General features: G+C 46.9%; 1 protein-coding gene across 1 annotated transcript in view; it reads left to right on the top strand.

Moving 5' to 3' along the window:
* Positions 1 to 26,596, top strand: part of NR3C1 (nuclear receptor subfamily 3 group C member 1) — a 56,330-nt gene that overhangs the window by 5,478 nt on the left and 24,256 nt on the right. The gene's annotated exons all lie outside the window — the stretch shown is intronic.

Raw genomic sequence — 26,596 nt, 5'->3', positions numbered from 1 at the left:
CCTGATTCAGCAGCACGTCACGCATGGCACTCTGCGAGCGTCTCCAGCTTGGTCGTGTGCTCTTCACATACAGAGCAGACTTGTTGCGTGGAGGGCTTGCTTTGGGTTTCGGTGGTCTGTGTTGTGACTTGTCCGCTACAAATCATCCTGCGCTCGGTGTTTGAGTCCTGGAGACCCACAGCAGAAGAGCTGATTTCTTTATGTTTATTTTTGGCAGAAAGGAAAGAATCAGGAATGTCCTGCAGCACATACAAAAGGGCACTGTGAAAGTTAAGGTAGCAAGGCAGATGGTGGATCAGTTTGGATGAAGTCTGCTTTTTCCCCACTGAAATGATCTGTTCCGCTGGCTGATAGCTGAGCAGGTTTTTGCAAGTCCAACCCAAACTGCAACAACCCTGATTCTAAGCCTAGTTCTAGCTAACAGAGAGAAGAGTTGATTTGTGCTGTTATTGCGTATTTATTTTTTTATCCATTGTAATGGGAGCAAAATCCCTCTGTGCACTTCCACGGGCAGTAAAAGAGAAGCTACCATCGATGTAGCCCTGCTGCTGGGGCTCTGCAGCTCAGTGGGGCAGTGGCAGCTGTATCCGACTGCTTTGGATCCCCAGAGTTGTTGGGTGCAAACCTTTTAGCCACGCTCCTGTGCGGGTTTTTCCTCATTGCCGTGCAAAGCTCAGTGAAGAGATCATCTTTTAATTCCATTAGCCTATTGTACGCTAGTCATAAAAAGAAGCTATTACATTTTATTTTACGTTTTTTTGTAATCTGTGGCTCCTGGGCCTTTTCAGGGCACTTCTCGCAGCTCATGTAAGATCCAGCACCAGCTCGTCCACCCGAAATGTGGTTGGCAGTGGTTTCCTCAGGGTTCCCTGTTACACCTCCCCATGGGGCACCATCCACTGCCATGATTGGTGAGAGCAGGCCAGGCCGGGCAAATGAGCTTACATTTCCTAGTGGTAGCTTTCCTTCTCACAAACCCTTGCTCCTGGAGCTTTCATGGCTAGATGTATTTATGGGTTGCACAAAGGGTTCCAGTGTCATCGTTGTTGAGATGAATAACGTATTAATGAAGTCCTGTCTTCAACCCAAAAGTTCTGTAGAGCTATAGTCACAGTGACCTCAGTGTTATCAAAGTATCTGTTTGTGTGTAGTCTCTGGCATACAGAAATGAACTCCAAAATATATTGAAATAATCAGCTTGTATTTGTTTCTATGTTTCTAAGAGCAGTTAGCTCTGGAGCAAGGTAGTTGCTAGGAGGAGCACTTAACTCTACAGTATTTGTGCAGTAGATCCCGAGAGTTTGTTGGCTTAAGCTCTCTGATTTCATAGTCTTTGCCTCCCAGACACCGTCAGTATATGCAAATTTAATCTTACGATTTGCTGAAGTGCTAATGTATTGCATCACTACTCACACAGACTACGTGTTGTTCCCGTGACAGGTTTTGTGACTGCTTTGCTATAGTGTGAAATCCATTTCGGATACAGCATTTGCTTAAATAACCAAGACGCTGACAGACCAGGAGTTAATCTTGTTCCGAGTGCTGGGCTCTGGAACTAACAGGAGGGCAGCGCCAGCTGGGAGCCCCGTCCCGCGGGGCAGCGGCAGCGAGAGCGGCTGTGGAGCGGGCACAGCGCCCTGCCCGGGGCGAGGGCACAGGGTGCGGACAGAGCCCGTCAACCCGAGCTCCTGCACTGAGGGAGGTGAGGAATTCTTCTTCCGAAGGCAGCGTGCTGGGGTGGGAGCACGAGTTAGTGCAATTACTCTCCTGGAGGTTTTCCTTCTTACCTCATCTTTGCCATGGAGAAGGAAGGTGTCATGTTCTGGACGTGCTTCCCATGCCCTTAGCTGATGCAGCTGATGCTGACTCTGCTGAGAAGCTTTCTGCCGGAGGTCTCCTGCTGGCTGGAGCGGCGCTCAGGTCCGTGCTGTGCTGCCCCACAGACCCGCAGGGGCCAGCTGGGCTCGGGGCAGCGCTGCAGCTGGGCTGGTCTGGTCATGTTTCTTTGCTGCTCTTATGAGAGAGAATTGAGTTTGGATTCCAGGATACGGTGTTACTTCTCCAGGATATCATGTAGGGTCCAGTATTAATGGTTCCTAAAATCAATAATCTCTCCAATTGTGTGATTGTCTGGAGGAAGCGGTGTTCTGCAAATCCATCTTGATGTCTTGCAGGGTGTGATTCTGTACCAGCCAACTGTGTTCTTAATATAGTCTGTATCAATTTGTTATAATTAAAACTTACAATTCCGCCTGTACCTATGGATCCTTGTTCCATGTTCTTCCTAGAAAGTAATAATCCTGAGGCACTTTGAAGATTAATGTCCAACGAGCTGCTGCCACGTTTTGTGCAGATGCAATGTTATATGCGTGTTCTGCTTTTTGCTCAAAGCTCTCAGTTCTGAAATCTTAAAGGCAAAACTGCGCCTGGGAAAGCAGTTCTGAAGTAATAGTATCTTCCTGGAATTGAGCTCAGTTCTGCTGTAATCTAGTGAAGGAACTGAGTTCCGCTGTGGATTTTTACAGCCGTGCGTTCTTTGTGCAATTGGTGATGATGTGCACCACTACTGTGTGTGTCAGGAGCCAGCTGGGCATGGGGATCATGTTTGCGCCTCGTGGTCACCCAGGGTTTAATATGGAACTTCTTCGCAGCGGGGCGCGATTGGCTCTGCTCTGCTGTATTCAGATCTCACATTTCTGGTTGCTTTCATTTTCACAAGCTTGAAGTGAGCGCTTCTACGGACTCTGGGTTTTCTGTTAAAAAAGTAAATGGGGTCACAAGAGTCTGCCTGATAAAATACCACCCCAGAAACATGGGCAACCCCGGTGCTGCCAAGTGAGAGCTAACCCGTGTCACTGCCACCTGTAGCTTATTCCAGCAAGTAAACAGAGGTGGTGACTGGCTGGCTTCCGGGCTTGCCTTGTTTGTTTGTTCCTGCTTGTTTTTCTCTGGAGGATCTGAGATCTGCTGCTTCACTTATCGCAAGAGAACTGGGAAATTCCTGTGGTTCTGCCCAGAGTTGCTCTGGTGGTGGCCTCCTGCCTGTGCCGGGGGCTTTGGCCTTGTCTTGCAGGAAACTTTGGTGGGGATATGGGGGGGAAAGAGTTGTTTTTGTGCACGTGCCTTCCTCTGGGTATCCACAGGCATGCTCCTGCTAGCAGGGAGCCTTGCTGGAGGCACTGCAGGCCGACCACCTCCGTCTTGCTGCGTGCTGGCTGAGGCTGTGCGGCCTGAGCTGTGATGGAGCACGCAGTGTGTGGCTGTTCCCTGGCCCTTGCTGTGTTGAGGGGCTGCCTGCTGCTTCCCCGCCTTGATGCTCGGGCTGCAGCCCAGCACAGTGCTGGCGTGCCTTTCAGGTCCCTTAGCTGCTCGGGGCCGTGCCCCGCTGTGCCATCTCAAGGTGCCTTTGGGAGCACAGGCTTGCCCTGCTGCGGCTCTCCTGCACAGTCCTGCCAGCCCTGCAGGAGCTCTTCTGTGCAGCTCCTCTCATTCGTGGGTTTGCTGTCTGTGATGGAAAGGAGCAGCTGATGCCATTTATTTTTGTTGTTACTTGAAGAAGTTGCCTGACACAGCCCGGTTTGTGTGCGCTAATGCGCGGTGCTATGATAACATGGGCTGGTACTGTTGTGGTACAAATCGCTGTAGCAGAGGAGCAGCTGCCAGAGCGATGCTGGTGGAGCGTGTTAGCGGTGCAGGCGCCAATTCCTTCATGGTAGTGCATCTCCGTAAAAATAAGTCACGCTTGTTGCTTGCTGTGGCACGTTCCCTTTGGCATGCTGTGGTGCTGCAGCCCCCAGCTCCTGTGCTGCTGAGCGGGCTGGGCTGTGTCTGCAGCACGGCTGGGGCACCCTGCTGCCTCGGCGCTCGTGAATGGGGCATGGGGCATCACTGGCACGGGTGGGTGTTCTGCTACCTGGTACCTCTCAATGTGTAAATTGTTAACAGTGCATTTTGTGGCAACACTTGTGTTCTGTGGGCACATTAAAGATCTTTTCCCCTTCTTTTTGTTTTCCATCATACTTTTCTGGTAGCTTTCTGAAAAAAATGAACTACTAAAGCCACTGGCTCAATCTGTTTAACAAATCAGAGCTGAAAATGTGTGTGCTGCATGTACCTGTGCATTTGCTGTGAATTCAAAGATGTATCTCTAATTGCATGCTGCGTAGCTCGGTGCCCCGACTCCAGCTGCACATTGCCTGGCTGCACGCCTTCCTCCTGCAGCATTCCTGGGGTCACTCTTGCTGCCAGGTGCTTTGGTTTGCTTTGCCCGGTGAGTTTCTCCTAATCTTCCGTCAGGTATGAATTTCTCCAAAATGAATTGCATCATCCCAGTCTGAAGCAAACTTTTTTGGAAAGAACTCTGCACTTTGGTTCTCTTAAAACATGCAGCAGATGAGAAAAAAAAGGCAATATAAACTGTTTTAAGAAAGCAGTTTTAACTGAGGCATTAAAAATGCTTTTAAAAATTAAAGTTCCTGAAATTGATATCCAGAAAAGCTTTTAGGTGCTGGAGATAAGTGAAGGAATGTGGAATTTCAGAAAGATGATAAATATTTAGTAAAATAGTAGCAAACAGTATATGAAATAACCAATTCTGATTCTGGTTGATAGAATTCCTTATAAACTGGTGGTCTTATTATTTTTTTTTTTTTAATGTAAGTGGGAAGAACTTTCTGTAAAGTAGGAAGCTGAAACCAGCAGGTGAGCAGGGAGCTGGGTACATCTCTTAGTCCTGAAACATGAATGGAAAGTCGCGTAGCAAGGATCTTGTAACCTGGGTCCTGCTGCCGGGTCCGCATGCTGTGCTTTGCCGGGGGGGTCTGTACGGCCTCTTCCAGTTGGTGGAATTATATTGCTTACTTCCCTTCATTTGTGAATACTGTTGATGGGGTTTTATGGTTTGGTCTTTTTCTGTCCAGAACCATAAAGAAATCAGCAGCTATTGGGTTCATGCTGGGGAAGGGGGGAGGTAAATCTGAAGGCAAAGAACCAAAATCTTCAGGGGAGGATATGTAGCAGTGATGTGGTAGAGAAGGACCTGGGGATCACCTGACCCACCCTGCTGAGTTATGCTGTCTTACTGGTAAGCGCAAAGCACAGGAGCTTGTCAGGAAGGTTCAGGACCTTGGTTCTCAAATGCTGGTGAGTTCCAAGCTTTGTGGTGTTGCTTCCCACAGTGGAAAAACAGGCAGTCATGTGTGTCCGTGGCATTGGTTTCCCCCTTTAGTTGGTATTTTCTCCATCTATCTCAGATCCTTCTTCTGGAATTGTGATGTTGTCACTGTACTTCAAACTTCCTGCAAAAACAAACATGAAAATATTCAGTGATCAGGCAGCTTTCTGCAGGAGGAGTTATTGTGGTTATAACTGAATAATTGAACTTGTGGTTGCAGAATGTCAGTGGTGCAACTTTAAATCTGTATACTCTTCTTCAAAATTCTTTGCAAAAGCATTGCTCTCTCCTCACCTTCCTGGTCGTGCTCGTGGTGCTGCCCTGGTGCCTCCTTCCATGCTGCCTCCCGTCTTTAAGTGCAGCAAAACAATCGGGTTTCTGTGTTTTCTGCTCATGTCTGTTCACGCTCCCAGCGAGGCTCTCAGAGCTGAAGCTGTGGTCGGCAGCAGCAGGAGTTGCACTGAGCTAATGGCATCTGTGTGGCTCTCCAGCCCTTATCCAGTCTGTCTGCATCTGTGCTGCAGTCGGTGCCCAAACTCTGTAACCGCCTGGAAGAAAAGGATCCTTTACCTCTGCAATGTAATGGATGTCAGACTGTTTTTGTCAGGTTTGCTGGAAGTGGCTTTCTGAGATCTGTTTGGGTTTTTTTCTTTTTTAACATATTAAAAAAGAAAATAAATTACATCTCACCTCTCTGAATCTCTGTGTTGTTAGGGTTTTCATAAGAAACCTTTTGGCTCAGGTATGTGGAGGAGATTCTTTCCAAGGGCCCTGGGGTTGCAGTGCTGCCCTGAGCCTGCTGCAGCTGCTCGCTGCCTCCTCCTGACACTTGCAGCACGGTGCCTTCCTGCAGCAGCAGGGGCACTGCTGGGGCACTGCCATGTGGGCTGGACTTCATGGTTTTAACTTGAAAACCATTGTATGATGTAGCAAGAAGGCAGCTCCGAAGAGACAGGAGGGGATTACCTTTATTGCGCTGGTTTCAGTTTTTTGTTTCATTGATCAGCTCTGGTAGATCTCATACAAGAACGATGGTGACGTTGAAGGGTCACAGCATTTCTTAGTTATTTATTTTCTTGTCAAAAAGAGCAATAACCCTGTTCTTATTTAGCTCAGAATAGGCCTTGTGAGTGTGGTAAAGGACTGTATTGAAGAGATACTCGCTGTGAAAGAGTGGTTCCAAGTGGATTGAAACCCTGAAGAAGTGGAATGCTGTACGTTGTACTCGCGTGACAATAAATGAAGCGTGCTTGCTTACCTCCTTGCTCAGATTTCCAGACAGCACAGTTTAAAATACAAATTTGTAAAGAATGATGTTTTTTTTTTTTTTTACCGATTTACCTTGTAAATTCTGTAATCCCTTTTTGGGGGAAAGGGAAGACTTAATGCATTTTGTGTTGTTTGCTTTGACTGAATTGTATCAAGCTTAAAGCTTGAAAGGAAAATGAGCATGAAATGCTCCTGTCTCACAGGCGCAGGCGGCCGTGGTGCTGTTGCAGCCATGAGCTGCTGCATAATGCTGGCACCTCTCACCGTGAGCATCTTCTGGCCGTTCTGTTACACTCTGGGCTTTCTTAGGGGTCGTTTGGCCCCATGGTATCGGTGGGAACTCATTATTCTTTTCAGAGTGAGTCTTGGTCTATTGTTAAGTCCTTTGATGTTGATTTCTATATACTTCAATGAATCTTGCCCTTCCTGAGCACGTATTTCTACTATGTCCCGCACGCCATTTTCTAAGCTGTCAGGGAAGTTATTCTGGCACTCCAATTTAATAAAACCAATCTAACAAGTTCTGGAATGAATTAGCTTTCCCTAGTTAGAACAGACAAGCCTTCAAACAAAACACCAGCTTATTTGCACTTTAAGTGCATGGTTTAATAAAAATGAAGTTCAGTGCTGGAACTTCTCTTGTAAGATGCAAACATCATAGAATCTTAATGCCCACGGTTCCTTACTTCCAGTAGCAAAGAATCCTTTTTTTTTTTTTTTTAAGTGAGTGGTTAATATTAGGATGCTTGCAAGATTATGTTCTTAGTCATGACAGATCTCTAACAACTGCAACGAGAGCAACTGGTTTGTCAAGTGAGCTTGGGCCTATTTTATCACTTTAAAGATTCTTCTAATGTGTTAAAGGTTGGAACATCTGATATCTTATTAAAGAGCAACCACAGGGTTGGAATATTGTCAGCAGTGCACTTGTTTGTGTGAGTTATTTTGTTCCAGCTCTCGGAGCAAACCGATAGGGTGAAGTTGCACAGCATGCTGCTGGGGAGGGAGGAAGTGACTGACGCTTCTATTTCGGGCTGACCCCCTCTGTAAACTGAGGAAGGGCTATAAAGGAAATGCAGCGTTCAGCGCTTCGAGTCTTTCCAAGGATTCCGAAGTGTTACTGACTGTGACTTCCTGTGTGCACCAGGCTTCAAGACCTGGGCGTCCTAAAGCCACCATCCTAAAGAACAAAATGAAACGAAGCACATACCTAACGAGGGAAGCCCTGAAACTCTGTAGATATGAGTGGCAGGCTGCTCTACCACCTTCCATCAAAACATTTGTCACAAACATCCTATTTCAACCATCAGAGGGGTGTTTGTTTTGCAAACTGTTACCACTAATGACCTGAGGGAGTTGCATATGCTTTTGGTCTGTTCTTTAAGAACAAACTTGTTTCTTTTTTGGATCAGAGCCTCACTTTCTGGGTTCTCTATTAAGGAAGGGAAATAAGTTCAAAGCTTTTTGTTCACTTGTGTTTTTCATACTCAAAGCGGGATGTAATGATTCTGCTTTTAGGAAGGTCACATAAGTCCTTATCTGTGCATTAGAAGCCAGAGTGGCTTTGAGGGAGCCACCCGAAGCAGAGCTGATGTTCGCACAGCGCTGCTCTCAGGGTGGGAGCTGTTGCAGCGTGCTGCCCTGCGGGGTGGGATAAGCTTTGTGGTTTGGTTTTGTTCTGTAATCAGAAGATCTGTAGAGCTTTAGAAACCCTGAAAAATCCAAGGTGACCAGGCCCACACGAGTGCTTGTGGCTTTAGTGTGTCCCTCCCCAGCAGCGTACCTTGGTGGTGGCTGGCTGTTGGCAGTGGGTAGCTTTTTCTGTGCAGCATTTGAAATTTCAGCGGTGGTTTAGCAGCAATGATTTGCCATCATACTGTAAGAAACTCTGTTACTAATCTGTGAGCTACTGCAATCTTTATAGGGTTGCAGAGCTAACAGGCTGCCCCAGACTGTGGGGTGGTCTGCAGGCGCAGTGACTGGTTTGTGTTTCCAGGTGCGTTTCTGACTGTGACGAGCTGTCCCTGGCTGCAGCAGGCTGCTCTTGGTGGCACGTTGGTGTTGGAGGTGCTGCGGGCGGTGCAGGATGCTGGATGGGAAGCGCTGCTGTGGGTGTTGGAGCATGGCCGGAGCTGGCTGGAGAGATCTCTGGTTGCAGCCATCTCGGCAGCATGACGCTGGGCACAGCTGATGGCGAGCAGGCCAAGGCAGGGGTAGAAGAGGGAAGTACGTGTAAACAAGGCAATCATGTTAAACAGCAACCCTCCAGAACCTGAAGAAGTGACAGCAGCACGCCTCGAACAGCTTGGAGAGCCGCCAGCAGCACTGCGTACCGGGATGCACAGCGAGGTGATACGGTGGTAGCTCCGAGTCGCTGAGCAGATCAAAACCACAAAAAATGCTGTGTTTCAGAACAGGCAGAAGCTTGCCCAAACGTGGTGAGCAAAAATCCCAGAGAACATGGAAGGTGAAATGTACAGAAAGGAAATGGAGGGGGATTAAGGAGGGAAAAAGAAGAAGAGCACCTTGCAGGAGGTGCTCAGAATGGTGGTGATGGGCGGCGTGGCTGCAGGTTGAGGGGCTGGGGGGCAGCGAGGCCGGCCTGTGCCTGGCGCTCTGGGGGAGGTGATGCTGCTCCTGCGAGGAAAGTGCTGCCTCCTGCAGCGCTGCGGGCTGAGGGTGTCACTGAGCGTGGGGTCGGGGGAAATCCAGATCGCTCTAATGGGTTTGTGGGTTTTTTTTTCTTCCTTTGAAGTCTTTAACACGTGTTCTTGCCAAGGGCTATTTAAAAAGAAAAAGAAAAATGTTGTAATGGAACTGAAAGACTGGTCCTTTTGTAGACTTCAGAACCGATTAAAGAATAGGAAGCAAAAGGCCTTCGTGGTTGATTTATAAGATGGGAAATTGACTATCCTGTTCTCTGAGGGTCAGTGAGGGCCAGGACCTGGAGAGAGAGTGGGGGTTCTGAGCTGAGCTGGTGCTGCACTGTGCTGGGAAGCTCTCCTACAGTATAGTGAGTGCAGAAAAGCGAGTGGGGGTTGGAGTGAGAAGGGGCAGGGTCAGGCATCAAGGGGAAATCACCTGTCATTGCATGTTGAGAAAAATTGTCATAATTCAGAGCTGGCAGCTGCCGGTCAGGGAGGGGGCTCTGCAGTGTCCCGATGGCGCTGAGCAGTCATCAGCTCAGCGTGCAACAGCAGCCAGAAGAGTAAATAAGGTTCTGTGTTATCAGAAAGGGTAATGAGAATGCCTCATGCTGCTCGGTACAGCCTCAGTGCACCACTGCTCTGCCAACCCGTCCTCGTGGGGGCAAGTTGGGATTTGCTGCCGGGGCACCTCTGTTTGTGTCAGATGTTTGCCTTAAGAAAGACCCCCGCAAAAGTCAATATCTAAGCAGACAAAATGGAGAAAAAGATGAAATTCACTCAGGTACCTGGGCATGTGTTCTTGGAGGGGTTCGCTTTGAAAAATGCAGTGCTTGTTCATGTAATGCTGGTCTAGTGACACAGGTACAAGTTGCAGTTGCCCTCCCTGCAATACAAGGAGCTGTGCATCTGTTTGGAGTCACCTCAGGGCACACAGCGGGTCCTTAGCTCCTGCCAAATAATGCAGGCCCTTTTCTCTCCTCACTGCCTGGTGTGGGAAACTGAATTTCAGATAATTATATTCCTAAATCTGAGACCTCAGCACACCTGAACTTCAGTGAGGTTAACCAAACTCTGAATATAAACTGTACACAAATCAGTATGAAGGAATCAACTCCTTATATCTGTGTTTTTTTTTTCTGATGGTCAGTGCATAATCATTACGTACAGTTTTTCCTGTGTGTAATGTAGGCCTTCCTGTTAACTCCTGTCCTATTGCTCAAGAAATAGGAACTGCTTCTCTGTGGTTTTTGCCTCTCATCATTTCTCAGGGGCTTCTAAAGCTATGGCTGCTGAGGACTCTGAAATTTCAGAATGAATATAAACACAGTACTGTATTATAGTGATTGTCTTCAACTGGTAACACTGAAGCAACAAACCCACCAGCTGCCCTTATTTCAGCTCCTCTGTGTGTTTTGGATGCGGTGGTGTTCCGAGCATCGTGAAGTAGTCACAACTTGAACCATTTTTCTGCAGCAGCAGTCTGTGCAGAAATACAGAATAGGGCCAAAGGTCTGTGGTGTTTAATCTGGGTTGTGATGGCTTGAGCGAGGCCAAGAGCCGGAGATAAGCAGGGCAGCCTTCTCAAGGAGAGAATGATAAGTGTTTCCCTGTATTGTTTATTCTTGCCATTTTAATCACAAGTCGTGCACCATCTGGCATTTTTCCTTCAGCTCTGCTGAAGGGCTCGCAGTGTGAGGATCTCTCTTTTATGAGGAAAGCCCGCACTGAGCTGGGGGACGTTACGCCCTGAGGAGGTACAGAAGCAGAGAAAGCCCACGCGAGCTTTTCCAGCCACAGACGGCATCGGTACCTTTTAGGCTTTAGAAGTGAAACTTGAAGTATTTTAAGTACTTTGCAGGAGAAAGGCAGTGGCGTGAGGCTGCCCGGGGCTGCTCTGCACCCCTGGGGCTGCAGTGGGTGGCCCAGGCCCGGGGTGCATGGGTTGTGTTGGGCACCGGGCCCAGCGCTGAGTGCCCGCTCCGTGTGTGGGGACAGCGCAGTGCGGGCAGAGCGGGAGCGGTGCTGGGGTGACACTGCGGAGCCGGGGGGGCTGGGCACTGCCCTGCCTGCCCTCACTGCTGTGTGTGCTCATACTTTGCTCCGAACCTAAACTCCCCCTGCCTCTACTGACGTGAAATGAACTCTCCTTTATGCTTTGTGTTCTTCGGCACCAGTGGATGTCTTACCAGGATAACAGTCTCTGGAGAACGCTGGGAAGTCAGAAATAATGGAATTTGTTCCTTTCAGACAGACCTTTATGGGCTGTTTGTTTTTTTTTTAATAAAGCCAACAGCTGCAAAATGTAATTATAGGAATATTGTAGGGAATGTCATCTACGCAAACAAGGCCTGGGAACGACCAGAGAAAGCAGCAGGGAATTCTGACTGGATCGCTGAGGTGAGACATGCTCTGGGTTTGTGCTGAAGTGTCGGTGGGGGCTGTTCATGAGAGAAAGCATTCAGAATATTCCAAAATAATTTCTGCAAAGCCTTCTCTCTTTCAAAAACAGCTTCTACATTTCAGTCCCAAATAACAGCGTGAGAGGAAGGGTTTCGCGCACGGGTATGAAGGAGAGATTCTTCCACACCCTGAAGTAAAAGAAGCATTTTCCTTCTCATTTATTTGAGGGAAGCGAAGAAGGCTCCTGGAAGCAATCCTCAGAAAACCCACTGTTTTCATTTCCCAAAAATGTAGAATATTGAATCTCTTCCTTGGATTCTGGAGGCCTCCCAAGGAGCTGGGTGGGTGTACGTCCATCAGGACCTGGAGCAGGCGCTGCCTGCGAGCGCTCGGCCCCGTTCCCCCAGGAAGGAAAACCAAGCCCAGGAGTTGCCCTGAGTGCAGCTGCAATTACAGGACAGCGTTACTTGGATGAAGGTAGTCTTTTTTAAACAGATACCCATTATGCAGATCACAAAAGAGATAAAATTATGTTGGAAACAGAGTTCTACGGGGAAAAAAAAGTAAATTAACCACAATAATATCCGTGTTGCTGTTTCAACTGTATTGCCAAGACTCTGTGTTCTCCTTTTGACCTCAAATTAAAGGCCAAGAGTAGAGATTACATCTAAGACCGATGTTTAAAAAACAATTACTGTAAAATTCCTTGTAAAAGCAGATTTGCTTTAACATCCAAACAGTCAAAATTCCTTAGTGTATATACAAAATGAGGTGAAAAGATGCCATCAAAATAACTTGCACGTAGATTTATGCCAGGCTGAAGAGTTCAGAAGGTGGGATGGATAATGCACGCGTTGTGTCGTGCCCTTGAGAAAGTTCTTCCCTGTTCAAAGAGCCATAACCGTGAACCTCAGTCCGCAAGCTGAAGTTTTCCTCGTGGAAGTATTTTGCTTCGGAATATGTGAGTGTGTATGGCACATGGAGGGGAAGAGACATGGGAGAAAAGCAGCAAGTTTCCTGGCAGATCTCTAGTGTAATTACACAGGGAAAAAGATCAGTTACAGGCATTCATTGTTTAATTATTCTCCCACTTACAGCATAGACGTATTTAACTGATCATTACATAAATAAGATCACTTAAATATTGGAAGAAATCACGCGACACAAGTGCAGAACGCCAGGCTGCTTTGGCCAGCCGCGTCCCGGCACCTACAGTGCTTGGTTAAACCTTTCAAGTGATGTTCCCCTTCTGCATAGTTTTAAACACGCAGGTATCGCTACTGTGAAGGGTGGCTCTCGACACGGGCCACGCTGCCAGCTTCAGGAAGCCGAAAGGCAGCAGCCCCAGCACGATGCACACCTTGAGGCTGGGGGGGCTGGGAGAGCTGGGCACACAGCGCACTTCAGGGAGGGAAAGGAGGTGCGTCTAGAACAGCTGCACACTTCCAGAAAAGGTGAACTTCGAGATGAGCCTCTGCTCGGCCCTCAGCTGCAAAGCTCTTGCTTAAAGGCTTCAAGGAAGGGACAAAAGCTTCCTTCCAAAATGCATTAATCCTGATGTCTGATTAGCTCCACAATCTTTTCCTAATTTTAATATTTAGGCCAGGAAAGCCATTTAATTGGAGGAAAAAGAATGTGTTTTTTATATTTGAAAGGAAAGGAAATGACCATGTAAAAAGGCATTCTTCTGAGTCTGAATGCGAGTCACAAGTTCCAGGCCGGCTGGAGGCCAGCTGGCGCGGAGCCCACGTACAGTGCGTTGTTTACTTGTTGTCTGACCAGCCGGAACGCTGAGGAGTGGATCCACAAAGTCAAAAAAGAACCAGGTTTTCTGCTGAGAGCGGCAGAGCAGAGCAGGCAGTCATCAAAATATTCACCGCGGACGGCAAAAAGCGGCGTTGCTTCTGTAAATACTAAGCACGGAGTCCTGCCCTTTGTGCATCCCAGTCTCAGTAGGTGTGAGGTTGCCTTCTGAAAGCTGTAAGATACACTCACATTGGTTACAGTAATTGCATGCTGTTGGCATAGATGTAACTCAGTATCCAGGATGGGAACAGAGCTGGATACAGTAGCAGAGCTGGGATGGGATCTGAGCTGGATACAGTGGCAGTGCTGGGCTGGAAGGGGCAGGTGCTGCTTTGGGACGAGCTGGTTGCAGCGTGCGAGCCGGGCATGGCGTGGGAATTCCAGCGAGCTCGTCCTGTCTTTCTATTTCTGTCTTTCTAACAGAAGATTTTAATTTCTTAGATGTCTCTGGAACTATGTCTACTATCTGAAAAAAGTGGAGGATAGCTCTCTAGCCTGTAAGAACTTCCCTAGGCAACGTTTTGAGCAGCTTGTTTTACTGTAATCCGCTCAGTTTATTTGTAATGTCAAGGATAAATTGAAGTGTGACAGTTAACACAGGAGGGAAGATACGTAAATGCGCACCAACACACTAATATGCCAATGTTAATAACAGGTTAAAGAAGACATGTACAGGAAGACCTCGCTACACCACCGGCCAACTTCCTAATTCTTAACACTATCAGATGTTGCTTTCTCTTTGTTTAGAACCCTAAGAATTGCGTACAGAAGCAAAGAGTTAAGCGTGGAATCAATGTTCAGGCTGCTCCTATTAGCAAACTTTCTTGTTTTGACCCTTGTTTAATGTTTCTCAGATGAAGCATGCAAGTAAGTGCTATTACAAATGTTGGAGTTGGTTGTTACTTCAAAGACTACGTAGTCTAACAGATTTGAGCACAAGCTAGAAATAATGGCAGCCTTTGATGGTACAGTTATTTATTCCTCCTTAAGATTAGTTATGCAGTAATCACATGTCATCAGAGGCTGCTGAGAATCTGAGTGAAGGAAGAGCAATGCTCCAGAGCACAGCGAGGGAGGAGCCAGGCTGGTCCCCACGCTGGAGCTTCGGGTGCACACCCATCCCAAAGCAAGCAGAGGTCAGCTGCTTTCCTGAATCATAAAGGTGTTTAGATACAGACTTAATTTGTCTATGAATCCGAGAAAAGCTTAGGAAGGGCTGGCAAGCTTTTGTGTGAGAAAGCTTACGTACTGTTGGGTCATTCGATCGCAGTCTCCCGAAGATGCAGTAGCAACAGGAGCTATTTTGCTGCTGTACGAGAAATGCTGATGTAAAGTTAGGATTTAGTATTCTAGACGAAAGAAAATCACTGTTGTGAAATTATTATTTGAAGAAAATAAGGCTTTCTGAATGTCAGCATCTCTTCTTCATTAAACCCGGAGTCGGTGTGTTTAGGTTTCAGTTACTGATTTTTGGCTTAAGCCAAAGCTGAGCGCAGACAGCTGATGCTGAGTGGCAGTAAGAGGGGCAGCAGCTACAACAGTTGAAGTTTTGAATTGTAATTTTCAGATATAGACACAATTTCCTGAAATTGACATGTTTTCTTTTGGTTTCTTCTCCCCTTTAAACTTCAGCTGCGAATAAGGAAAGGAGTTTGATCTTGGCTGTAGGGAGTATGCTCTTGATCACAGCACGAGGGTCTCGATCCGTCTCCTTTAATTAAACTTGGAGAAGGGCACCGGTGTGTGCAGTTGGAAGGGCACTGCCTGCTGCAGGCTGAGCAGAGCAGGAAATGTTTGTGTGTCTGCAGACTTCTGCTTAGGTATGCTCAGCTATCTAAAACCATAGCAGTAAGTTATTTGGAGTAGAGAGCTCATTCCTGTGTGTATAGCTATCTGCGTTTTCATGGGGTTTGTACTGTGAGACTTGTCAGCTTATTTTGCTTCTGTAGTTCTTCGTACTGAAAAAGTGGATTGTGGAGATAGGACTTAGGTAAGTGGGACTTGTACTGCAATAGGGTCTTCTCAATTATGTCTGATTGACGTGGGTATCTTTTTTTAAATTTATTTCCCCCTTTGCTTTACATAAATGTTTTTAAAGGTAGGATTGATCGATTGTTCACCTGGCAGGTAGAAGAAATGTGTAAAGGAGCCGGCAGACAAGCCTTCCTTTTGTGTTCCCAGACCTGTGTCCTTGGCTGTGCCAATACAGAAATCTCAGAACACTGATTGTGCTTCATTACAGTCAGTTAAGTTTTTCTGTTTGAGGTATCACGACCGATTCTGCTACCAAATGGGAGTGACTGAGCTGGGTGTGAAAGATGCTGAACGGTAATGATAGATAATGATGTGTTGTGAAAGCTTTGTTTTTTTTTCAGAACCTTTATAGGAGTGCATAGGGTTGTAATGAATGCTGAAATTCAGGAAAGGGAGAAAAAAGAGATTCCCACCAGGAAAATTTTGAATAATTTTCCAAAAGATTGTTGGCATCCCCACCGTTTTGAACCTGAAATATTATATTATGGCTGCGTGGAGCTGTGCTGAAGGCAGGCAGCTCAGAGGAAGGGCTGTGTGTCGGTAAGGCTGTGCCTGTCAGTGGTGAGCGGGGTAAATAGCCCCTTAATGAGGTTCACAGGTGGAGTTTGCATTGGGAGGAGCTGCAAGTGCTGCTCAGGAAGAGAAAATATACAAAGAGGCCGAGATGAACAATGCGGCCAGGAAACCGTGTGAGGTTCAGCGGGGAAGGAATACGGCTTCCTTCGGCTGAAGGGGAGGGGTGGAGGAAGAGCACATCGGAGCATGGATAAAATAATATGGGAAATCCAGGAGGGAGATGGAAGGCAAGACATAGACGTATCAGCAAAAAAAAAATTAAAAAAAAATTAAAAAGAATGCTTATGGAGCATGCAACAGGAGAGACGTGGTGAAATGTGGTGAGGCATCTCGATAGCTCGAGTGGGAGATGGGTGCCAAGTGGAAACAGCAGCAGATAATGACCTACTGGGTATGCATCCTATAGCAGAAATTTTATCTGTAATTGCTTAACTGTGCTGACAAAAGTGGTTATTGCGCTGCCAGATAGTCCAATAAAGTTGACTTAAAAGTGCCGTGGAAATGGCATGCAGTAGCTGTGCATGTCCCACAGGTCTGCGGCAGTGCTCGCTGCTTGTCCTTCTGAAGGCTTAGGAAGGTTCAGGGGGCTGACTTTGTCCCAGTAAGCAAATTTTGCACAAACTTTTCTTCCAATTCCTATGCTAGGAAGAGCGCTTTTGGATATAGTCTGTGTATCAAGGGTGTCAGAAGCCAGCTGAAATGAAACGAAATTATTTTGTTAAAGAGTTTGTAAGACTTCGGAAGATCCCTTTCAGACGTGTTTGCTTGCTTTAAAGCTCTCGTGTGTGCTCATGGGTCTGGAGATGAAGGATAAATGGCACCGAAGCCCAGGCCTAAGGTATGGAAGAGAACCTTCTGGCAGCACGCAGAGCGGCAGGGCTCAGCAGCATGGAACCAGCACCTCGCCCTGCAGCAGCTTCCAAAGTCACAGCCATTTTTGAGTTCATTCCTTCTCTTCCTTCCAAGAATGACTGGTCTCTCTCTATCGTGGTATAAGGCCATCTTCTCCCTTTAAACTGAGGTCAGCGCTCTTGACTGCAGGAAGGCAGACACGCTGGGCTCGTCCTGTGCAGCTCTCAGCACTGCCTGGGCTCTGAGCCGCTCTTGTGCCCCGCGGCGCTGCAGAGACATCTCGCTGCCGTCCTCATCTGTCCGTAAGGTCTCCGACCCATCAGAAGCATCCTGGACTTCCAGCAAAGTACCCAAGAGAGCGCGTTGTTATGGATTCTTGTTTGTTTTTCACACTCTTGGAAGTTACCAGAGCTGATGCTCTCGCTGCCGGTCCCTGCAGCAAGGCCAGCTCAATGCGCCCTGTGGGCGGCTTGCAGCCCTGCGTCTCCTGGTGGGGATAGGCTGAAGTTCTTCCTCTTGCTCTAGCTGAGGGCTGTTCTGAGAACAAGCCAATATACCGTGTACTCATGTAGAGAAGGTTCTCCTCTGCAGGGATCAAAACCCGCTGAAAACATACCTGCCATCTGAAACTGGAGTGGGGGAAACCAGTCAAGGGGAAAGACTGAAAATGGTGGCCATACAATTTACCATGTCAAATGCACCACATTTATATGTCACATTTATTTCTGATCTCAACCATGTGAAACCCACCCGTGTTTTTTCAATGTGAACTGTTATTGTTATTTCTGTTAAAAATACAGTGCTCACTCTGCTCACTGATTTTTACTTTTAATTTATGTTCCTCCTTTCAGAGGAAAATGTTTGCTTCTCCTTCCCATCTTTATATTAATACAGACAGGGCCGTATCTCAGAATATCCCTGGTAATTTTAAGCCAGTGTTGTGCGTTACAGATGGCTTTTTATACACCTAAAGGTTTTTGTAATTGTTAGATGAATGGGGGTTTTTAGGCTGTCTCTGCTAAATGCAGAAGTCATTTAAGGACAGCGTGTTTCTTGCTCAAGAATCTTGTTTAAACTGTGCCTTGGCTTCTTTTTTAGTCCTTTTTTTTTCCCTTTTTTTTTTTCTTCCTTTTTTTTCCCCTTGGTTTCACTGGTGGTTTGTGAGCTTCTGGACTCCTGTTCAAAGTTTAAAGAACAATAACTAGTCAAATGTAAAATAATGTCAATTGAACAACCTATGACTCAACAGTCAACCAAGTCATCCTGGCTCCACATCAAATGGACGGAGGCCAAAACCTAGAACTGGCACGCATCCCCGTCCCTCTTCTTCATATATTTTCACTGAAGCAGAGCCCAGAATGTAACACATTGGTTAAAACTCCATAACAAAGCGGTCCGCATGTAAATGCATTATTTTTGTTGACAAAAAAGCCTGATAGCCCGTGCCAAGAGCGAAGACATGTTGTGCAACGCTTCATACAGACTGGCAGGGAAATGTATTTTATGCCCTGAAGGATTTACCATCTTGACGTTCTTTCAGTATTAATTCCACTTCTAAATAGCTTCTTTAAGTTCTCTAGGAAGAATTAATGAAGAAAAATTCCTTTCTGCTTCGCTTGCCCTATTTCCTTCTCAGAAAAGTTCGGGGCTTTTTCTCATTCATTTGTGTGCGTTGTGTTTTCTTTCAGCAGAGCGGTTCCGCGGTGCGGCTGGAAGCACGAGCTGTGCGGAGTAGGGCAGCGTGTCCGCGTGGATCGCAGCCGGTGCGGGTTGCTCGTGGAGGGCGCTGCAGGCACCAGCAGAGCCCTGAATATCTTTTTTTCTAAGTAGCATAAATGAACTTTCTAACGGGCAGTCTGAATTTATTTATAGCTTTATGAATCAATTTGATACTATGCAAGTATTAACCTTCAGCTTTTAAAATATCTGCTCCGTGACTCTTGCATTTAGTCGAGTCTCTTAGCGCCTTTCTTGCAGCACATTAATATTTTTCCATGTATGTTACAGTCAGCTTTCCAGATGTCTTGCCTTTTTTCCTAGCAACATCATTTTGGCAGCTTCTGACCGCAGCCCTGTGATTGACAGGAGCGCTCGCATTAGGAACTGTGGAGCAACTTATACCAGAGCTCACACTGAGGTCATTAATGGAACCGATCCCGTTTCATATTTTCAGTTCAGTTCCTCTGGTCTGACATTAATAAGGGTGCTGTACTGAGGGGTGAAATATTTTTCAGCTATATCCTGATGATGTAGGATAAGGTAAGAGGTGACAGATTCTAGCTCCTTGGTCTGTTCTATTAACAAAATCCCTCTGTGCAAGAATTCTGTTGCTGAATTCAGTGTGCAGAGAAGGAAACCACGGTGTTAAAGGCTGTCTGTTAAGATAATACGTTTCTGGCAGGTCCTTTGGCTTTTGGTTTGCTCGTGAGACTTGGTGTTGTGATGTTGGAAAACGAGCTGCTACCAGGGGAGCGTGGTGGGACCCGAGGTCAGAGCAGTGCCTGCTGCGCTCAGAGTCCAGCGGGCTACGGGCAACATCGTGTCATGTGTTAAACTAAAAAACCTCTTTATAAGTCTAATTGAGTAGATTTTTGAGCTTTGGTGATGTATTAGTCTGGAGATTCTCTTCGCAGCAGCCCCTCTCTGCAGAGACACCAGCTTGCCCCAGAGTTTCTGAATGGAGTGCGTACATACGCCCATAGAGCTGGGCTTTATAGTGAGACTGAGTTCTTGAAAACAGAGTTTGTAGATGATCCACAGCCATCTGCAAAAGTAGGTGTAGATCAAATGCATATTCTGTTATCCAGCGAAGTGTAAAGAATTAGAATGGCGTATTATGAATCGATCCCATAATTTTAGGTAAAGGTTTTATCTAAGTGTAACAAGGTACTGGTGTCTGCCTTAATTCTTTGCTACTTCTTTATTTAAGGAAGCAATGAAGAAGCAATGAAAGTGATAATAATTAAAAAAGAATTATGAAAACCTTTGAAAAATATGTATAAAGTGGTGGACCTAGAAATGAGGCCCCCCCCTTGAAGGCAAGGCTTTTCGGCGGCTTTGCTGGCGCACTGTAGTAAGTGTAAAAGTTTAGAACATATAATTTAATTATCATATTCTGGTCATAAATACTTTAAGTCTGTAGTACATTTGAAATCCCGTGAGCTCGAGCTAAGGTTGCAGCTGCAACATCAATTACCATTTATCCATTCCAAGAAAGCTTTGCCTGTGCCCTTGAAACCTTTACATTCTGGAGAGCATCCAAAAAAAAAAAAAAAAAAAAAAAAAATCACGTCACTCACTTGCGTTAGCGTTTCTTTCTCACTCCTGTGTGAGCTCTAAAATGGTAGCAGACGCCATTTCGGAGCGAGGGGAGGTGATGGTGTTGGGCGAGGGGCAGCGAGGAGCGCGGCAGCGGGCGCCTGGGCGCAGCGCGGTGCTCGAGGGGACGTGGTGCCTCTGCGGCGTCAGAGCGGGGATGCGGCAGCGTGATGCCCGTGTTTGCTTTCTTTCCTTGTGCTGTATCTGGAGTCTGTGCGAAAGATGGTTCTGGTGGTATGCCCGCGGCACTTGCCTATGCTCTCTGGGTTGATTTTTATTTACTGGGGAGTAATCTATGAGAAATGGAGCAGGGGTGCTTGGAATGCGGCCCCTGCTGCCTCGGCGGGATGCCGTGAAACACAAGCTCCTGAGAAGCCTCCTCTTGGCAGTGCACATTTGTCGCTGAGGCTCTACTAAATACAGATAATTAATATATCTGGTTCCCCAGAGTGATGGATTCTGTCAACCAGAGGATGGTGTTGGGGTGTGTGTCACCCTTTGGGAGCTGGCTGCGTGCTTAAGACAGCAGTTTCTAAATGAGCACATACATACGCCCATAGAGCTGGCGGAAGGGCCCATTGCTGCGTTTTCCTTTCCAGTAAAGTATTTCTCATGTACTTGCTGCAAACAGACTTCAGGTTAGCTCCAGGTTCCCTGCGAGGCCTGCGGGCTGTGGGGGTTGGAGCGGCCGGTGTCGGGGAGCTGCAGGCCGGTGGAATGGTGTTTGTTCTCATTGAGCTTCGGTAAAAACGCACTGCTTTGAAAACAAAGTCTTTCCCGGTGGATATCTGTCAGGTCTTTCCTTGGCGTGAGCTGAAGCCTTTTTTTTGTTCTTAACTCGATCTGGATACTTTGGTTAATGTCCTCGTTGTGATGTATGAGAGTTGTTGGAAACACGTGCAAAAATGCTGGCAGTATTTGAGGCGATTTTATGCAAAGCAGTGAATCACGCAGCTCGTTTTGGTTGTATTAAAGGGAACAGCATGTATGTAAACATGTTCAGTGTATATACTGTAAATATATGTCGTTCTGTGCATGTGGAGGCTGATTGTGAGACTTTGCTGCCTTAGATCTGCCCGTATCCCAATTTATTTGGGGAGGTTGTACTCCCAGTACTTCACTGCAAGTTAGCTATGCAATATATCCTAATGTAGGCCCGGCGTGGGGGAGGCGTGATGATGCCCACCAGCTTGGTTCTGGAAGAGCACCATTCTCTGCAGGGAGCTCCCACGTCCTGCCCTGAAGCACACTTGGACGTGGCCTTCTCGCTGACCCCGTCCTCCTGCCATCCGGGCAGGCGTGCTGAGCTGCGCCATCAGAGCAGAACCTGGCTTCCTGCTTATCGACTGGTGATAAGGCATTTATCTAAGTGAGTGATAAAGGAAATGGTGTTAATCATCGTGGCTTTCAAAGGGTCTATAAAACAGCAATACTGGATGCTTTTATTCACAGACTTTAGGTAAATACTGTAATCTGTAGCAGACTTTTTCTGTTTATTATGGCATCGCTGGCAACGTGCGGTACTTCTCCCAAAGTAGATCTGTTGCCTTCTTTAGATACAAGACAGGAAAGAAAGCTTAAGGATAGGCAGGTTCTGTGTAAGCGTTTTTGGGAGGGTGGCTTTTCGTGTGTACACACTCAGGTAGTCCATAGGAATGTTTGAATCAACATCCCAAGATGCCTTTGACTTAGAGGTAAATTGCAGTGTACTTAATATCCGTGGACGGTATTTGAGCTTTCTGCATACTCCGTGGTTGCCAGATGGAGCAAAGAATGTGTATCTGTGTAGAGTCTGCAGACAGCCTGGAAGGAAATGATTGGTTTCTACCAATTCATACCAATTTTCAGTCTCTAAGCTTAAGCGAGAATGTTGCAGGAGACAGAAGGGAGCATTGTGCGCTGCAGTGCTCGGGAGGGCTGTGGTGTGCTCCCCGTCCTTGCTTTCCACAGGGGCCTTTCCCTGTGCAGGGGAATCGCTGGAGCCAAGCTCTTCTGTGGGGTTTCTCCAGCAGATGATGTAGAGGACGGCAGCGGCAGCTCGTTGTTTTGTGCAGGATCCCTCACTGCTTTCCATTCGATCATGCAAGCGCTGTATAATCTGATGCTGAGCCGTAGGAATTAGGAAATGGAGATATGCAGCGGCGTGGTGTTTTCGTAAGGAAAGTGTTAGAAGGAAAAAACCCAACCCTCAGTAAAATACATTGTTGGAATCATTTTAAATTGACAAATACATTTTTACTATTGTGATGGGCCGATGGTGTCAATTGAATTGTTTAACGTTTTATGTGCCTGCTCTGAAAATGGCTTTCCTGCTTAAGAGGGCATCAAAATTAATGAGCAGTTCTCTGGTTAATAACGAAATCAGCAATTCAAAAAATGTGATCACTTACTGTACGCAGCCATGTGTTTACATTGTTCTCATTGCTGGAAGATAAGAAAGAGGCCCAGATGGTGGTGACATTGAAAGTGGTTCCTTTGCTGTTACTTCGGTGGTGCTACTTACACGGATTACTACTTTGCTGTTAAGAATGCATCATTTAGAAAGAATTTGACTTTCTGGAGAGCTGTGCGTTGCGGTGTGTATGATTTTGTGGTCTAGATTTATTGTGTAGTGAGTGCAACTCCTGTGTGATGTATTGGGCTAGGAGTAACAACAGAACAAGTTGTGTCCTTTACACTGCTTGAGGCTTAAATACATTTAGTCAATCTCTGAGCTGCTTTCTCCCACCCCTGATGTACGTTTCATCCATTTCTTCCCTCAGAGTTGGTACTTGGACAGGAATAAAATGTTTTCAGCGCTTTCAGGAGCTGGCTGCAGGTGTTCTGGTTTTGCAGTTTGTCATAGCACCAGGGAGTAGCTTAGCTCTGTGTACATCTGAATAAACCTGGTATGAGGTGTTGCCTCTGAGGTTCTCTCCAGGCTCGGGTCTTTGAAAAGGTGGAAGCTGCTGAGCTGCCCGCAGCCCTCCCGGGACGTTCCTGCTGCTGGTACCTGGCCCCGTTCCCTCCAGGGCGCTGATGCTGTTGGCGGTGCTGCGCTCACCCGGCTGCAGCCGGAGGAGATGTTGTGGCTGATGCGTGGTGCGGGAAGGTGGTGTGTTTTTAAAACAACAGTGTAAAGCCGGAGGGTTTACCACGTGCGGGAGCGTGCGCGTTCTGCATTGTATCAGAAGGAGGCGGAGGCGGGGAGAAAGCAAACGCTGTCCCTGCTGCCAGCAGCTGTGCTGATGGGAGGTGTCTGCAGGACAGCCACGAGCTCCGCCGCGACTTTCTGCCCTGACTTATCGCGGATTGCAGGGCTGCCAGCTTCATCATCGCCCGTATCTGATAGCCCAGCGCTAGCAGCCTGGCCCGGGAGATGGTTCTTGTTTGCCTTCCTGACTCACACCTCTGCTTTCCCACCTGGCGCTGTGGGCTCTGCTCCTCGGGCTGGGGTAGGGGCGCGCAGGGGGAGAGGTGCCCGGGGAATGCAAACGAAGCGCTGCCATCAACGTTACCACACCCATCTTCATTAAAGTTTGAACCTTGAGCCGGGTCTGAAAGGCTCTGGTAAATGATTAACAAAGGAATGGACTTAGATAAACAGCGTGGTTTGTACAGGCCTGGTTACTGGAGCTGCGTCTTCTTCAGGTCTTCCCATTTCCCTCCGTGTGTTTCCTGGAGGAGAAATTGTAAACAAATGTATCTGTGCAAATAAAACTTGTTTAGCTATGAATAACTTCTGAAAGTGTATGGGAGTGGAACTCAGTCCCCTTTCCTCGTTAATTCTTGCCTCCAAGAATAAACAATAACTAGTTTTATGGACTTGGAACCATTACATTTCAGAATGTTTTACTCTCCCATTTGGACTTGTTTATGTTTTCTTCCATTTAAGTGAGAATCATAGTTTATTAGGATTTTGCTGAGTTATGAAACACTTTTGCAAATAAGCAAAAGATAACAATAATTGTAATATTATCACGGAGTGTAAATCCTCAGTTCTTGAGGAGGGAACACAACCACTTGGGAAGCAGTTCTTTTGTCTTACACTCCTTCTTCCTGTGACTTTGTATGTCAGATATTTATACTGAACCCAGACGAGGTTGCTGAGGGTGCAGGGCTGTTCCATGCATTAAGTGCTCACTTTGGCTGCGGATCGGATCCATGAGGCTCCTGGGTGAGATCATGCTCAGGGTTCGCTCCTGTTGCTGTACCTGGGGCAAGCAGGAGGCAAGGAGGGACTGTTAGCGTTGGGCAGTTTTCCTCTCCGTTAGTAAATATTGGCCTTATCTGGTAGAGCCAAGCTTGAAAGATATGCCAGAAGCCCAGATTAGTTTGTTGGCTACTGCTTTATTAACTGATATAATCATTTGGTTTTAGTTCTGTTGTTCTATTTAGCTCTATTTAGTATCTATCTGTCTGTTGTCTTTATCATGTAACAATTTCAATGATACTTGTATGGAAGATGAGCCCAATTAATCATTAAAGGTGACTGAAAACTTTCAGCAGTGTATGTTTGGCACTACCATCATTTCAGTGACAGTTTATGAGTGATTCCTTGAAAATGTCTTTATCATCAATTCACAAGAGCTCCATTTTTTGTATCTGTATTAGTTGTCTTCAAAACTGCACATAGAAAAAGATGCTTCCCTCTCTTTCTCATTTTTAAACGTTTCCATGATCTGGAGCTCTCAAGTGATGCATGCCTTATTTACGTTCTATGCTCTCTGCTCACATTGCAGTGTTTGAACTGGGGATTGTAGTGTAAGAAGAGGTGCCATGGGCCCGAATCTTTAATTACATGACCACAAACCACATCATCCAGCAGCTCTCTGCTCTATAGAGTGCAAGGTGTGAATCGGACCCAACTAATACAGAGTGAGAATTGTGGCACTGATCACTGTTAATTGTTTGCCGTGATGGACAGCAGCCCCAGGACGCGCACTTTGCCAAGCGGGGCCGTGCAGCCCGGGTCGGATCCCATGCACTGACCTCCCCTGGAGGAGCACGCCGGGCTCCGGCTGCGCGTTACAGAGGCAGGGAGCGACCAGCTGCTTGTTGTGGCCGGCTTCGGTTTGTCCTAATCGAGCACCATCGCATGCCGCTTAGTGATTAGAAGCAGAAATAGATTTCAGTCCTCAACTTCCTTACCCGTGAGGTCACTTCTCTTGCAAAACTGTCGCCACTCTTGCAAACCATCTCCTGAGGGGAGATGGGCCCTAGCGAGCGGCAGGCTCCGTCGTTACGTGACACATTCCTGGAGCGCTTCGGTGCTGAGGAGGGCAGGCACGCTTCGTAGAAATGAGTGTGAGTGTGTAATTAAAGACGTGTGTTTGTAAGGACATCAGATGAACGTAACCGGGGTGAATTCCATTCTGCCATTACTTGGGTGTTGTGTGCTTGATTGTGCAACCCAAATATTTTATTATATTTTTATGCTCCTTGAGAGATGACAAATTAATTAGAAAACATAGAAAAGCCATCCTATGGATCATAAACAGGGTTGTAATCTATTGATGAGTGCCACTTTAGTTGACAGATAGCTAATGATGGTGATGACAGTTGTCGTCATCTTTGTAGAGTAATAGAATAGAGAAAGTGTTGCTGCGTTTCACAGATATTTTCTGAAAGCGAAGGGCTGATGTGACGGAGCTGAGTCCTCTTCCAAGTTCTGGGGAGGACTGGTGTTTCCTGGGTGGGCTTTCTTCCCGTTTTCCCCAAGCTCAACTCATTCTGCCTCACTCTGGCTGCCAACCTTTCTTACTGAAGCCTTCTCTCCACCCCTTGTTCCATTCTTGCTCTTTCTGTTTAGACGAATTCCTGCTCACCAGCCTTTGTACCAGGTTACTCCAGCAGGTCCCCATCGCTGTGCTGCTGCTGTCCGTCCTTCACTTCTGCTCTGCCCCGTGCCCTAGCGTATTCCCCGCAGTGCTCCTGCACTATTGGCTGTTTCTCAATTGCTCGCTGGGGACGCAGTGTTAAGAGCTGACTTCAAAATTCAAGCCCTCAGGGTGCTGAAGTGTTTTCATTTGTGCTGGAATTTAATTTTTTTTGTGAATGCTTGAGGACTGTGGTATTTTTTAAATGTCTGACCAAATCCAGTCAGATTTCCTTTAGGAGAGGAAAAGGAATATTCTGTTAAAAAGTCAGCCCACGTTCAAATTTTGAGTCCTCTTTAGGGAATAAAGGTGTTCCAGAGCCTTTCTGAATGAAGGCACCAGAGGCTCAAAACAAGTGTCATTTTTGTCCTCATCTAGAAAGTGGCTGGAACCCTGCTGGACCAAATTTTAGAGTCACTTGAAGTCATGCATGCAGTATAGAAATCTCATCTAGAAGTGTAAAACTTTTGTGAAAATAAACTCAGCAGAATGTGCAGTGTGAGCTGTAGGGAGCTCAGGTGTCGTGGCAGCCTGAAGCAGGTGAGGCACTGGGCTCTGTGCTGAATAATCAGGCCCTACCATCAGCGCAGTGCAGAGCTGCTGCTGGCTCAGCCCTTACAGTCAGAAGCAGCTCGGAGGTGGCTGTGCTGGGTTGTGTGTTG

Source organism: Numida meleagris, chromosome 12, assembly GCF_002078875.1.
Source record: "Numida meleagris isolate 19003 breed g44 Domestic line chromosome 12, NumMel1.0, whole genome shotgun sequence".
NCBI classification, from domain to species: Eukaryota; Metazoa; Chordata; class Aves; order Galliformes; family Numididae; genus Numida; species Numida meleagris.
The sequence above is the reverse complement of the archived record's forward strand: the minus strand, read 5'-3'. Positions and strand labels throughout refer to the sequence as shown.